This window comes from Amblyomma maculatum, chromosome 6 (genome assembly GCF_055883805.1).
Source record: "Amblyomma maculatum isolate TAMU_Amacu chromosome 6, ASM5588380v1, whole genome shotgun sequence".
In the NCBI taxonomy this organism is placed as follows: domain Eukaryota; kingdom Metazoa; phylum Arthropoda; class Arachnida; order Ixodida; family Ixodidae; genus Amblyomma; species Amblyomma maculatum.
The window spans coordinates 8877664-8889771 of NC_139349.1; the positions used below are offsets into that span (position 1 = coordinate 8877664).

General features: G+C 45.6%; 1 long non-coding RNA gene across 1 annotated transcript; it reads right to left on the reverse strand.

The window, feature by feature from the left end:
* Window positions 1-6984: 6984 nt before the first annotated feature.
* Window positions 6985-10400, reverse strand: LOC146185031 (uncharacterized). Its single transcript, XR_014707962.1, has 2 exons — window positions 9920-10400; window positions 6985-9824 (listed from the first exon to the last, which is right to left on the reverse strand). It is a non-coding gene; the product is annotated as an uncharacterized LOC146185031 (long non-coding RNA).
* Between the last annotated feature and the right edge of the window lie 1708 nt (window positions 10401-12108).

Below are 12108 nucleotides of genomic sequence, written 5' to 3' on the forward strand. Positions count from 1 at the left end.
GTCGCGTTTTTGATGTTTGGGTGCGCATGGCTTGCACAAGGAAAATCAGTGTAGCTATAGTGAAGAAAAGCTACTTTGAAATAACAACAAATATAAACAAAAGTGCTGATATGACAGTAAGCTTAGAGAATAACTTAGCGTCACGATAGATATCTATGTCTCCTCCAGCTTAGCGCTATAGTTGCGAGCTGTAATGTCTTCTCTTCGTAAAGGTTAGTGCTTCGAAGACAACGCTACTATGGGAATTTATTAACGAACGGGTTTCAACCATACTGCCGAGGAGAAGTTTGAGTAGAATACCCAAAACATGACCGTGATGCCCCTTATGCATTCGTTCTGAATGCAGTTTCAGAAATCTCTCTGGTTTGCTATATGCTTTGCCTTGTCTGGTCGCAATTTACCCGGAAGGCCTCACCGCTACATTTTGTCCCAAATTTTTACCTTCGCTGACGGTTACTGCACTCCTCATTACACTGAAAGCATTATTATTATTATTATTATTATTATTATTATTATTATTATTATTATTATTATTATTATTATTATTATTATTATTATTATTATTATTATTATTATTATTATTATTATTATTATTATTATTATTAGTAGTAGTAGTAGTAGTAGTAGTAGTAGTAGTAGTAGTAGTAGTAGTAGTAGTAGTAGTAGTAGTAGTAGTAGTAGTAGTAGTAGTAGTAGTCATGTGCGCTCTAAATTAGAGCCTCAAAGTTTTTTACGCCAAACGCTGTTCAGTTTTTTCAGTTTCGAGTGTTTACGTAAGTATTACGGAGCTCAGAGCTCCAAAATCTCTGCAACCCGCGTCGACATAGGAGGCGCGAGCAGCATTTTCACCCGACGGCATCCTTTGTATAGCGGTTGCTGGCTGGAAGGAGGGACAGGCATGCCGAGGAGAGTGTTTGGAGTGAAAACCTGCTCAATGCTGGCGCTAGATGGCGGAGTGAGATCCCTCGGCTTTGCGGAGGTACGGACAGAACTTTTCTCCCCCAGGTTGCTTTTCGCGAAGCGAAATAAGGCCTTTCACTTATTTGCCGTCTCTCACGTTGGAAAGTGGGGAATAGAAGGAGAAGGGGGACTCGGGTTACTCCGTACAGAAAACTCGGAATTGAACAGGGGCGTGAGGAAAAGCCCAGATAACGGGGCATGGAAAACTAAAAGTCTTCTTCGTCGGGGTTTCGCGTTCCGTCTTCGTCTGCTGTGCGATGCGGACCTGCCTCTCGCTTAAGGAAGGGGGCGCTGCGCTTTCCCGAACTTTGTGCCTTTATTTTCTGTGGCGGTGCCCATCTCAATCTTCCATCGCGAGCTGGTTTTTCCGCGTCCCTGCGGTACCGCCTCTACCAGACGCACATGGGGCAATGCTGCCAGCATCCACGAAGCCGCTGTTCTGAGAATTGCGATGACTCCTGCCACTAAGGTTTTCTTTGTAGATAACGCACGTTTTTTTTTTTCTTTTTTGCTGTAGTTTACGAAGGCTGAAAAAGTTTGCTCTTCCCAAAAAGCTATTGACCTCTCCCAAGTTTGATTCCCCGAAAACTTTAAAATATGGGAGCGGTGTAGGTTTACCGGCAGTGTATGAAGTCGTCTGCATCCTTTGTAGCAAATCGCTTTATTAATCACAAAAATGCGAGCTGCTCTTGCTAAAGGGCTCCGTTGAGCGCTACCGAGCTGCCATTCTGCCATCAATAATGCTAGCTGTTATCGCTTTCAGGTTTCAAACATTATTGGCCACTCGAACCCACTTTGTGAAGGCGCTAATGCGGATGTTGTATGTCTGTGAGTACGCGGCAGCCGGTGTGTGTCATCGCTAGAAAGTGCCCAACTCTTTTGAAGGTTTCTACTGCCTCTATTGCAGTCCCATATAGAACTAAGAGTCATGCCGGTATAATCACTTTGACATTTGTTGGTTGGAACTGCAACTGCTGTAAGTCATTTATGCAGTATTTTTATATCTATGCGTTGACACGCTCTCAGAGCCGCTGCTATTTTCAGTTCGCCCGGGGACATGAAGTCGACACAGTGTAGGTTGAGTTGGTTTTTTAGGAGGAAGATAGGATTTGATGCAACAGCGTAGTCGTCTCGTTCTGACAAAAAGCCGTCGCTGTACTTAAGAATTGAGATCACTCGTGAGAAATGTACCGGAAAATATCGTGTGCCGTCAGCATGTGGTGGTCCCCGGTACTTCGTCGAGACCTGCTCCGTTGTTGCCGATACAGATGGCGCCCCACCTTATAAGTTTGAAAGCGGTTGTCGCAGTGCAAATTGCGTGTCTACGTCCACTTTTCAGCGTGGAGGAAGCACAGAGGGCCACAGGCGGAGCTTAAGTGTCCCCCTAATTTTTGAAAGGGAATGTACTACCACTCTACTACCTTCCTTGATGTTTTAATGCGCAAACATTTGAAGTATTACCGAGACAAATGTGTATTCGGCTATAAAATGCATTAATTGGCTGGGAGAAGTTGACGTAACCGGACTGGATAATTCCTTCCGCCTGAAGGAAAGTGGTGTCGAACGACCACAAGTCACCGGAAGTGACCGGGAATGACAACTGTTCGTTTCTATGCGTTTTCATTGTGGGGTTGTCGCCACCTGTAGGCACTTCCAGGGAAACATCTAATTATCAATTGGACGACTCGAAGAGATGTTTGTCTTTGCGGAGACAGATGTGCAGAGGTTCGCAAGCAATGATGCAAATATTACATAAAACTTGATATAAATACATCGATAGTTTCTAATGATATCGCACTGCCAACCCCTAATGTAATTAGGTGTCTCTATCAATTCTCAATGCGAAAGCACTTGAATAGCACGGTTGATTCAGCCGATTTCCAGTTTCCGTCCGCCAAGCAGAGTGTTGGTATGGCAGCAATTAAGCCCAACTTTTCTATACGTGGCTATACTGACTTATTTTGAAGGACAGTATACTATCATGGCCGCGATCATGACCATAACCAAGGTCAAGGTAATTTTCAAACCAAGAACAAATTAGGAAATGATGCCTGAATGTACCTTACCATGTACTGGAATAGTTACGCGTTCGTAAGCCTAATCGACTGTGTTAACCTAATTAAACCTAATACGCCTAGCTACGCCTAAAACGTTTCACGTGCTTTGGCACGGCACGTGAAACAATTGCGCTTGGCGATGAGTAAACAAGCATAATTTTTTACACTTCTCCTCTCAAATCGTACATAACTCGCCTTCCGTGGAGTTCATACAAACGTAGCAAATCATAGCTGCATGCTTATCCCCTACGGCATCATACTCGATCGATGTACTTGCCCGAAACGTCACAGGCAAGTTGAGCGCTGGTGAACGAAGTCCCATGCTACTTCTGTGGCAAAATATCTTATTTATTATTAAACACGACGCCTCCCGAAACGGACCGAAGCAGCACAGTCTTACAACGCTCGTATAAGCATCCCAACGCATGCAGCGTGCGTAGTCCTGCAGCAGCACGTCTGATTCGCGTTTCCCAACTCTCTTGAAGTGCCGCGTGTGTACAGTCACGTAGCCATCTAGAGCACATATACCTTGCTCTCGCAAAGCGTTGGGTTCTGCAGCTCGCACTGCGGACCAAACATTCCTTGACTGTATTCTGTTACTATACCTCCTCATCTCCCGCTGTTTGTGTACCTGATTCCGCGAGGGAGAAAAAATAAGGAAATAAGAAGCGTGCGGCATTACACATCAGTGCAATGGAGCAGGGATCTCCAAACGCAGATTCAAAGAGCGAAAATAGAACATCTTGTAAGGAACTAGAAGTCTTTCGCGTTGGCGCACCGAAGCCATTCCACCGTGCAGGCGGGCACGTATTCCTGCAGCGGCAAGGAGAGGCACCAGCGTTGCGCAAAGCGAACTCGATGCAAGCGGAATGGCTGAGAAAGGAAAATACGCAATGAAAAAGGGAGCTAGAGGAATCACGCATTGAGAAGCGGAGGGTGTGTTGGATAGGGGATGACGTCAGAATCGCGGCAGCACTCGGCCTCGTGCCTGAGATCCCAGCTTGGCAGCTTCGCTCGCATCGATGCCATCGCATCCAGCGGGGCGCAAACACGCTGCCGGCGTAGACGAGCCGCGCTCTCGGTACTCCTGCGCGAGCTGATCTAACTGCGACCTAAAGTAAAGCACTGTAGCAATTTTTGTTTCATTTTCTGCGTTTTCGCGGAAAGATCAATTTAGGAAGTCAATAACATTTAGTTTGAGTTAGTTTCCAATTCTGCGTAATTGCATCACAAGGGTTACGTTTAAGTCACATTTGCCAAAACAGCATAGTAAAGCATTGGTGGTAGCTGCAATTGTTACAATGCTGATTGATTGATTTATAGGAAGGGAAATGCGCGGTAACGGTTTCACTTGTTTCCTGTGGACGCCTCAACCGCGCCGTAAGGGAAGGGAGGAAGGTGGGAGTGAAAGTGGAAAAAGAGAAAAAAGAGCCGTAGTGGAGGGCTACGGTGAAATTTCGACCACGATCTTTATAATAATTGGTTCGCAGGAAAGGTGCAGTATCTGTCACACTTGTTCCGTGGACACCTGACCGCACCGTAAGGGAAGGAAGGAAGGCTGTGGCTAAAGGTACGTCGGACGGACCCGATCAATGGTCTTAAAGGTACGTCCGACGGACCCGGTGCGTTTTTCTTCGGGATCCGTCCGACGGATCCGGGAAATATTTTTCAGAGGTACGGCGGACGGACCCGATCGGTAGGGTTCTTCCGACGGACCCAACGCATTTTTCTCCGATATGGGCCTTGGGATCCGTCGGGAAAGCCGGATTCAGATGTGGTTGTAGCAACAACATGGTAGCCATATGTAGCCAAATCGAAGTTGGTATGAGGTATACGTGCGAGGTGTAAGAAGTATGTACTACATACTGCATGCGTGAAATGTGAAATTACAAAGAATAGTACAGTGGCAAGAATAGTGCCTAGAATGGGTGATATACTACGTGATGGCATGATGATAGGTTTACGTGAGTTGGACCGCGGCAGGGTGGCAAGCACGACCAGAGCGCAAGCGCATGTAATCGCGGTGTTGATGGCCAGCCCGCGGCCCGCACGCCCGCTCATTTGGTCCTCGTTGTTATGTGGATTAACGTCTACGACGGTCGTTATGTAATTATGTAGTTTTGATTCTTCAAAGTTTCCTCACTTCCATCTGTGATGAGATGCGTCACGTAACGCATCGCTTTCTGCTCGCATTGAGGTTTGGTGCTGCAAGTTCTACGTAGTACAAGCGGCGCTGAAAAAGCTGGGCACCGCCGGCGTGTCTCTAGCCCAAGCATCGCGTCATTCGTGTTTGTTGTACAACTGGAGGTGTGGTTTGTGCTTACCGTGAGATGCTGTGATTACGGATTACGTCCTACTAGAGTGCTGAGTGCGCCGATGTCCGGACGGACATCAGTGTGTCCGTTTATGATCGGCGATGTTGCACGTGCATGTCAGTGTTTATTAGGTGCAGTGGTAATTTATTTACACGCGCTGTGCAACAATCAGACGAAAATAAGTCATCGACAATTTGTTAGCCTGTACTACAGAGCTCAAAACTCGGAAAATGGGAATGCACGATGCAGTTTTCGCATGTTGGAGTGGACCGAAAAATAAGTGCCCAGCCCACACCGCCGGGATGCGTATTACTACGGTGAAATGGTTCAGGTTTCTGTAAAATAGCTGCCTGGCACAGCACCTTTCTAAATGTTCAGGCTTTGTACTATTGTTGAAGGCCACTTTATCATTAATAAAGGAACGAATATGCTTTATGTGTTAATGACTAATGCTTTTTCAACATATTATCTTCATTTTTTTTTTCGTTTTTCCTTAGTTTCCTTTGTTTTTCATGCTAGACAAACACAAATAGTACACTTTTAAACTTGTCAGTCCAAAGCTGAACATGAATATCTGCCATGCATGTGACAGCTTTAATGCTAGAAAGGTTGACATGTATAGCATGTACGTACACGCTGCGACATCTTAGTGGCACGTTAGGCTACTTGCCCCAAGGTCGTGATGTTTAATACCAGTGATGGCAGTACCACTTTGGTTCAGGTGAAATGCAAATGCTTCTGTTTTCTGCAAGATGTCAATTCAAAGTACAAAGCCCAGGCAGTCAAATTAGTCTGGAGCTCTCCACTACAGTATTCTTCATAGCTACATATGTCACTTTAGGATGTGAAACCCTACATGCCACAGGTAGGCTGCATTGTTTTTTAGATTTTGTAACCTCTCATCTATGTTTTGCAACATTTGGCTAATTTTAGTTCCCAAACAGTTGCTAAAGATGAAACCGAAGCAGTTCTTGGCATGGTTTGCTGCTTAGATTAATTTGCTAATTGCAGTTCTTTGAAACTTGCATCAATGCTGGACAGTTCAAATAGCAAGCAGTTGAATTACAGAAATGATGTGGATCATGCATTTCAGTTCTGACAAGTGGAAAGTAACGGTCCCCTCCTTGCATGCATAGGTGCCTTTAGACAAATACATACTCGGGTGTGTGATTGTGACGCATATCAAGGGTCAACAGAAGGCCATGTGGAGCCAGTGTGATATTCTTCATGAAGGCTAAAGTAAAATTGTACAACAGCTGCTGTACCATGCAGAAAAAAAAATTGATCATTTAGTGTATGTTTAACTGACCATGAATAGCATCTTACTCAGAGTATGATGTGATATATATCTGGTTTAGCATCCCAAAATAACTACGGCTATGAGGAACACAATAGTTGAGGGCTCCGGTATAATTTCGACCATCTGGGGTTCTTTTACATGCACTGACACCGCACGGTGCATGACGGCCTATTGTTTCGCCTCTATTAAAATGTCCCTGCTGTGGCTGGAACCAAATCTGCATCTTTGGGTTCAGCAGCCAAGCACTCTAACTACTGAGCCAGCACAACGGGGCCAAGTATCAAAATGCATGCCATTACATTTCTTTCTAGCCTGTGGTTTTCTTCACAGAACTAATGTATACAAGGAAAAGTAAACAGCAAGAAAACACTAGTTTTATTGCACATTATATTCACATTTCAGCAAACATTCTCTAGGAAAAAATTTCTCATAATGTTTTCATGGAAACCATGAACAAAACAAAACAATGCACTTACTCCACTCGAATTATTAATGGGCAAGGTTGCATCTATGCTACTACACTGCGCTTATCACAAAACCACAAGCCCCATCTGCTTTGGCCAATCACTTGATGGAACTAACGGAGACAGATGTCGCACACCACAGACTGGGGGTCTCGCAACATATCTCTGCATATGTTGCATTTCAATTTCATGCCTTTCCACTTAGTTTCAACTGTTGCCAGCATTACTAGTCACCCATCTTTTCTGAAATTCCTTTTTACGCTGTTGGGATCAGCATCCTTGTTAACGATGGTCTCTGGCATTTTAGATGCTATCATTTTCACATCTTCCTCATCTGGAAGAATGAAGGAAATGACAAGCTTTGAGCAGAAAAAAAATTAGGGGGACTCCTAATCTCCACCTGTAAGGGTATGGTGTGCCAGCGTTAATGGTTTTTGTCTGCAGATCCCACTGTGGATTCCCGTTAATTTACATGCCCTTTGCTACAAACATAATTACTAATTCCTTAATTCATGTCTCTGTTATCTCAGATATACTCATTAGCATACGGTCGTAGGCTGCCTTGTAAGGTGATAGACAACCTGGCATAGACCTCTGTAAGCCTCAACCTTTCTTAATTGGAGCTGAAACGTTGAAGCTGAAATATTTCAAATATAACTTTGTAAGCTTGGCTTAACAGCTCCTGCCATGTCGTGTGGCCTCGTGACATTTGGCTCGTGGCACTTTGGCTTGTGCACAGGGGTCATCTGTTAAACACTGGTTAACATGCATGAAAAATACATTTTCACACAAACTGGTGGCAAATGGTCAAGTGGTGCACTGCAGATTCTGAAATGTATACCTATATTCATGCAAGGATTGCATCATCACATAACATGATCAAGAGTTCTATCAGTACCTGTAGTTACATAGCATTTCAATGCCCATTAAAGGACCACCTCAGACAATGGTTGTTGTTATCTCAAGACCTGTTCTAACAGCGTACTGACGCCATTCCACTGAGCGATGGACATGTATATGCATACCCTAGATAGCTCATGATTGTGGATCTCATTTATTTCTATGACTTCCAAGGAGTTCCTGTCGTCAGAAACTTTATGAAATCGGGACAGTAGTCTTGAAAGGTGATGAAAAGAAATAACCAGGTTACCTTGACGCAATGCTAAATTACAGAGGGTGAATATGCTGCATGAAGATACCAAGAAGCTTGTACAAAGAAAAGTGAGAGTGAAATGGCAGGATTTTTGAAACATTGAAATAAACTACAAACTATACTTGTCAAACCTGTCATTAAGGAATGGAAATCATGCAGTAATCAAAAACACAACATGGAGGACATTTTAGGTCATCTTCACAAAACACATACCCAAACCTCACACACAGCTTCATACTTATGAAAGAGGACAAACCAATATGCAAGGAGTGTGGAGATGAACTAACAATAAACCATATCTTACACATGCGCCAGAGTCGAGAAAAGAGGAAACATTTTGTACAATTTCCAACAGATCCATTTCCATCCCAGCATGATCCTAGGAGAGACGTGCAAATTTCCTGCATTTTTGTTTTCCTAAAATGTTCCTAAACAAGCTACATCCTAAAGAACATTTTAGTCATTACACACAAAATAAATACATTAAACCTTGTTCTTGGTGCATGGCAGCATTAGTCGCTTAGGCACCATAAAAATCAACACAATGCTGTAAGGTATACCTTGGTTAGCTATGTTATATGAGACAAGCTTTCGGCCTGGTGTGGTCCTTATTCACGTGACAGCGCTGTCATGAGGGTCTATGTCCCAGCGATCGGAAAGTGACCTATTCCAATAATTTTACAAACTGAAGGTGATTGTACAGATTTCTAAAGACTGGAGTGCTCAACTGTTTTATCAACGTCCGCCTGCTTTGACAGCCTGGAGTGAAACTGTTGAAGAGAATACATTTTTGAACATTTAACGCGTTTCTGAAGGCGTTGCTTTCAATTACGGGGCCCAAAAACAGCAGCTGAATGTCAAACGCCGCCTAGGTAGGCTTTCTAGCAAGACAGCGGTGTAGCGTGGAAAATCGCTCCGCCAGTCCATCGCTGGCGCCGCTGACTTGAAAGGCGAACTGTTCAAACTTATATAGCTACTGACCACACCTGAAACACTGAATTGCGCATGATCAAGGCAGAATTTCTCTAACACTGAGCACTGGTAGCTATCGATTTCGCGCCCAATATTGTGAAAATCTGTCCTCTCTTCGATCATTGATACGTCCACGGTTGAACATTTATGCGCCTCGGGGTAGGCCAGCCGTGGGAACATGGATGCGTGGTTGTAGCAACGATCGCTTGCATGACACACTCTGCAAAATTCCAAGAGTCAGCTTCTTCAACGAAATGTGCAGCGCACATTTTCTACCGCGTACCTAAGCCCGGCGATGCATGCATATCGATCCCGATCGTTTCAAAGCTGCGCGGCCGTTCAGTCGGGTCACGCTAACCTCGAGCATGCGGGGGTTTAAACTACATGTACGCAAACTTCAACGACAAGAAAAAGATGCAGCCTAAGCACTTTAGTCTAGTAATCCCCTATATACCAAAGAACATTGCTGTTCACAGGGAATTCGGATCATTCACGCTTCCGGCTTTCCGGTTGTGCACTCTTGCGGTGCGGTGCAGTAGGTCTTCGCCTCGACGAGTCGATGTGCAGGCCTCTAGTAGATTCGGCATGTCTTCTGCCACGGCTCTGAGGTAGAATTTAAACGAAGAATTTAGCTAAAAACATCCTGTTTCCTCGGTCTGCATGTGAGGAACGAGCATAATGCCATTTCACATACATACTTTGGACTGCCGAATGTTCAGCTGCACGACGAGGTGTATGTGTGTTGTGCCGGCGCTAGATCTTCAGAGGTCGATGCAGGACCTAAGACAGCGTAAATGCTAGGAATAGCTCGCTCGCATTACGGGCAGATCGAGGTGATAGTTTAGTGCGAAGCGAAAGCTGCTCGTGAATGTGCGTATCTCGATGCCAGCTGGTGGAGCTGGTGCAGTACGTAGCATATCGCCTGCAGCTATGTGCTTGACAGCGATGTTTGCCGTAGTCAACCCTAAGTGAAGACCGTGATCTATGTTAGAACGGATGCACTCTTCGTAGCACCTCATCGAGAGTCGCGGCTAGCTGATATCATAGAGGATGAGATCCATTCACGCGTAGCAAGCGGAATAGGGCCGCGTTCGACGTGCATATAGCCATGAGCCTGTATATCGACGTCCGCCGTATCTTTACGAGAATCGAATGGATCCGTCGGACGTACCTTTAGACACTTCGAGGAAGGAAGGTGGAAGTGAAAGCGTAAAGTGAGGAAGGGATGCCGTAGTGGAGGGCTCTGGAGTAATTTCGACCACCTGTTGATCTTTAACGTGGTCGAAATTACTCCAGAGGCCTCCACTAGGGCATCCCTTCCCCACTTCAGCCTTTCACTCTCACCTTTCTTCCTTCCCTCGCGCGCGGTTCAGGTGTCCACGGAACAAGTGTGACAGATACTGCGCCTTTCCTTTTCAGTGAACCGATTATTACAAAGATCGCACCATTGTGACAATTGCAGCTACCACTAATACTTCATACCACTGTCATAAATCAACCGTTATGTTGTGTAGTCCTACTGCAACGGTTCAGTGGTTGGATCACTGATACTGTTGACCAGAGGGCGTGGGCTTGAACCCGATGGCGGCGGTTGCGTTGTTTTAGACTGAGGGGAGCTCATGGAGCCCGTGTATTGCAAGATGTCAATGTACGTTACAGGAACCCAGGCAGTCAAAATTTTCGGGACCACCCACTACGACGTTCCTCATAATAATATAATAATAATAATAATAATTGGTTCATAGGAAGGAAAAGGCTCAGTATCTGTCACACTTGTTTCTGTGGACACCTGAACCGCGCCGTAAGGGAAAGAAGGAAGGTGGGAGTTAAAGTGGAAAAAGATAAAGAGGAGTCGTAGTGGAGGGCTACGGCGTAATTTCGACCACCTGGGGGATCTTCAACGTGCGCTGACATCGCACAGCACACGGACGCCTCTTCGTTTCGCCTCCATCGAAACGCAGCTGCCGAGGTCGAGTTCGAACCAGGGCACTCCGGCACAGTAGTCGGGCGTCTTACCACTGCATCACCCCGGCTTTTTTTTTTTTTTTTTCTTTATTGCACTGCACCACCCCGGCGGGGCCGTCCCTCATAATCGATGTCCTTTTGGAACGGTAACTCCACCAATGAAACCATTTTTTTTTTTGCGTTTTGCACTAACGCTCTGTTCTATATTGAAATATCGTGTCACTGTTACTTCAATATTGCTCTGCGTATTGCATTAAGATCCGATTTTGCGGCAGGCATGAGAGAGGTGCCACTGCTTCGCCTACTTTAAACACTTTCTGAAACTGAGGTTCAGACACAAACAAAACAGATAGCTGGTACTTATCGAGGCTATAATTGAACTGCCATGCTGTGGTACAACATGCACATGGCCTGGCGCGTTCTTTATTTTCCTCCCCTTCGTGCGGCCACACTTGAGGCCCAAGGAGGGCGGTACGAGACGTGCGCCTTGCCTGCCTTATCTTCAGCACCAAGAGTTTAAGAAAGTCGCTGCATCACACTTTCCCAGCAGCGAACCTCACCAATGTTGTTGTTGTTGTTGAAAACTTTTATTGTCCAGCAGAGGAGGACCACACCGCCTGGACCGCTCTGTCTCACCCCCCTTTAAGGGGGAGGGGACTTAGCGGCCCAGCCGCACGGGATGGTCGCATTAGATGCTGGCCGGTTTGGTTTCGCCGGCGGCCTCTGCTGCCAGTTGGACGGCGGTGAGTTGGAGCTCAGGGTCCGAGCTTCGCAATAAGGTTTCCCAGGCTTCCCTACTGCTAACGTTTTGCGCCCTGCCTGGGGAGTAAGCTCACTCCCAATTTATATGGTCGAGGGTTCCTCTCGCCCTACACTTTTTACATTTATCGTCCTCGCAGTCCGATCGGATATGTTTATTTAG